This window comes from Meles meles, chromosome 1 (assembly GCF_922984935.1).
Source record: "Meles meles chromosome 1, mMelMel3.1 paternal haplotype, whole genome shotgun sequence".
Lineage (NCBI taxonomy): Eukaryota > Metazoa > Chordata > Mammalia > Carnivora > Mustelidae > Meles > Meles meles.
This window is the reverse complement of record NC_060066.1, coordinates 4623578-4627298: the sequence shown is the minus strand read 5'-3', so window position 1 is coordinate 4627298 and position 3721 is coordinate 4623578. Positions and strand designations below refer to the sequence as shown.

Here is a 3721-nt window from a genome sequence, read left to right as displayed (position 1 = left end):
TTACCTTTGTCTTACAGGTTTATAGGAATTCTTCATTTGTCTTTAGCAGTTCTTAAAACCTGTGGTTTTTGTTTTTCCACATCTCCACGGTAACGCTAACACCAAGCTTACCCCTCTTTCTTTATCTTTGGTCTTTATGACACTGTCTAGGGACACTTTTCTATTTTGAAGCCATTAAGACCCTCTGCTATATTATTAATTTGTTTAAAAGATATATTTATTTTAGAGCACGCGCAAGAGAGCAGAGGGCGTGGCAGAGGGAGAGGGAGAAAGGATCGTCAAGCATCATCCCTACTGAGCGGGGAGCCTGACACAGGGCTCCAGCTCATGACCCTGAGATCACGACCTGAGTTGAAATCAGGAGTCCGCCGCTCAACCAGCAGAACCACCCAGTGCCCTTATATAATTATTTCTGAAGTTGTGCGTCTTTGCTTTGACCTTGAAGTGTTCCACTTACCCAGCACCGTTCATCGTCCAGCCCTCCTTCCCCCCCACCCAGTAATCTGCCGCACCGACTCTGTGGTGGATGCGGTTGGTGTCCACGGAGGGGACTGGCTCCGGGCAATCCACGGTGCTCACTGATCCAGTTTTCTTTTCCCTCTTAACAAGCCGATGCTGCCCTTTATGATACTGCAGCGGCGCACCGAACCTTCTCGTCTCGCACGATAGCGCCACACACCTGGTTCTTCTTCAGTGTATCCGCCATCCTTGACGACACAGACGGCAGGCGTCTGAAAGGAATGGGACCCAAATCACTCTCTTTGTTTCAATTTCAGGTTTTGTAAAACTTCACGACAAGGCCATCTAGGCCATCAAATCCATAGAGCGCTTTGGATAACTGACATATTTACGAGAATGACTCTGCTTTTCTTTCAGTCCTCCATTACCATGAAACTTTATAATTATTATTTTAAATCACTTGCAAATATTTTGTTAGATTTAGACCAAAGTTCCATTTATGAATCTGCTACTAATTTAAATGTATCCCTTTGAAAAATCCCATGTTTTAACTTTTAGCCGATAGAAATGTAGTTGACTGTAATACTCTTTTTTATTGGCCAAGTATCTATAATCGCTTCCTAATTCTAAAAATTTGTCTATAGATTCTTTTAGTTTCTTATGTAGAAAGTTGTGTAATCTGTGAATAATGGTTGTAATTCTTCCTTTTCCTGTTTTACACAAATTATTTCTCTTTCATGTCATTGTTCCCTGGCTGAGGTCTCCTGCAGAACCAGAAAAAAGATATGATAGTGAGTGGTCTTGCCTTAATCTTTATTTTAAAGAGACTGCTTTTAAACAAGTCAATATTATATACATCATTCCATTATTTTATCTGTACTCATTAATTACCTGCTTACTGGCGTTTTCTTCTACTCTTGTATTATTAAACATTTAAAATAACAAATGGTTATGGAAATGGTTAAGAAATATTCTTTTCTATGTCTGTTATGATAGGGAAGTGATTTTCCTCTTCTCTTCTGTAAACAGAGTAAGTTACCTATATGTGTTCCATAATATTGATGGAAATTTGCATTCCTGGAATAAACCCCAATAGGTCACAATGTACCATCGTTTTGTATACATTGTGCTCTCCAGACTGCCAATGTTTTCCTTAAATTATTTCATTATGCTTGTTAGCAAGATGTGAATAAAATGTTCCTTGATTCTACCAACCTTGCTGGGTTGTAGAATCAAGGTTATACCACCCTTTTTAAAGTAAGTTGGGGCATGGGATATTATTCCATCATAAAAAAGAATGAACTCTTGCCATTTGCAATGATATGGATGGGTCTGGGTAAGATAATGCTAGTTGAGTAAGCCAGTCAGAGAAGGACAAAGACCACATGACCTCACTCAGATGTGGAACTGAAGAAACAAAACAAACGAGCAAGGGGAAAAAAGAAAGAGAAAGAGAGAAGGACTAGCCAAGAAAATGGCCTCTTAACTATAGAGAACACACAGTGGTCACAGAGGAGAAGAGGGTGGGGGGATAGGGAAGTAGCTATTGGGGATTAAAGACTACACTTACCACTATGAAATAAAATCAAATCAAAAATAAATAAATGCGGGCACCTGGGTGGCTCAGTGGGTTAAGCCACTGCCTTCAGCTCAGGTCATGATTCCAGGGTCCTGGGATCGAGTCCCACATCGGGCTCTCTGCTCAGCGGGGAGCCTGCTTCCCTCTCTCTCTCTCTCTGCCTGCCTCTCTATCTACTTGTGATCCCTCTCTGTCAAATAAATAAAATCTTTAAAAAAATATATAAATAAATAAATAAATAAATAAATGCATAAGGAACTTTGTGAAAAACTAAAGCAAGTTTTGTCATCTCCCCTCTCCTTGAAATCCTTTATATAATATTAACAGTAATCCGTTTCTTGAGCCTTTAACTCAACTGCAAAATCATTGGTGGGGGAGTCTAACATTTTCTTTGTGGGAAGAGTTTTAATTATTGATTCCGTTGGTAGATGGAAGAGTAGAATCACCAGGAGCCCAAGGGTGGAGGAGGGATTGTGTTCAGGATTGAGCCTGTTTACAGACCGAGAGCAAACTCCCGTAAAAAGGAGAGTGCGTGTCCCCACCCCCAACGTGTCTGTCGTGGATCTGACCTGCCGCCTGGAGAAAGCTGCCAAATATGACGACACCAAGAAGGTGGTGAAGCAGGCATCAGAGGCCCCCTCAAGGGCATCCTGGGATACACCGAGGACCAGGTTGTCTCTTGCGACTTCAACAGTGACACCCACTCCTCTACCTTCGATGCTGGGGCTGGCATTGCCCTCAATGACCACTTTGTCAAGCTCATTTCCTGGTATGACAATGAATTTGGTTACAGCAACCAGGTGGTGGACCTTATGGTCCACGTGGCCTCCAAGGAGTAAGAGCCCCCTGGGCCACCAGCCCCAGCCAGAGCAAGAGGAAGAGAGAGGCCCTCAGCTTCTGGGGAATCCCTGCCCCAACTTATCCCCCAAAACACTGAGAATCTCCCAACCTCCACTATTTCCATCCCAGACCCCCTGAAGAAGGGGAAGGGCTTGGGGACGCCTACCTTGTCATGTACCATCAATAAAGTATATTGTACCCAGTCAAAAAAAAAAAAAAAAGGAGAGTGCGGATAAAGGAGGGGAAGGGAGGGAGGGAGAGAGATCCTTGCTGGGACAAGAGCTGGTGATTCTCGTGCCTGATGGGGAGCTAGAGGGACCGTAGCTAGAGGGACTAGAGGGACCAGTGGAATCACCTCTGTTCTTCAAAGACAGGATGGAAATACAAGACAATGGGGTATATTGAAAGACAATAGGGAGTTGAAGCAGAAGGAAGTCTTGTCTGATGGGCTTTCTCTTCTTTGGGAAGAAGAAAGTTGGCTCTCCCAGCTGGAGAGGAAAGTTTGGAATTAGGGCTTGAGGGAAACGGAAAATGTGGAAGGGTGGAGGGGAAGGAGAATAGGGTTGGCTTGATGTGATGGGATGAAGGCAGGTCACCGGGCTGGGCTTGGTTTCCAGGGGGCTGTGGCAGGAGTGGGGGGGGGGCCCAGGGTCTATGGAGTCAGCATAATTACCTGATAGCGGTTGAAGAGGTGGGTCGTGACAGACTGGAAGGGAGCGAGAGAGCTTGGAACCAGAGAGGTGTGTGAAGCTGAAGTAAAAAGACTCATGGTGAAGGGAGGGAGGGAGCTGAATAGAGATTGGTGATCAGAAAGAAGAGGTATGCATGGACCCCGGGGTGTGA

The 3721-nt window shown here is 44.2% G+C and overlaps 1 pseudogene; it reads left to right on the top strand.

Annotated features, from left to right (window-relative positions):
- The first annotated feature begins 1785 nt into the window (after window positions 1-1785).
- On the top strand, window positions 1786-3009 carry LOC123955336 (annotated as a pseudogene).
- The last annotated feature ends 712 nt before the right edge of the window (window positions 3010-3721 follow it).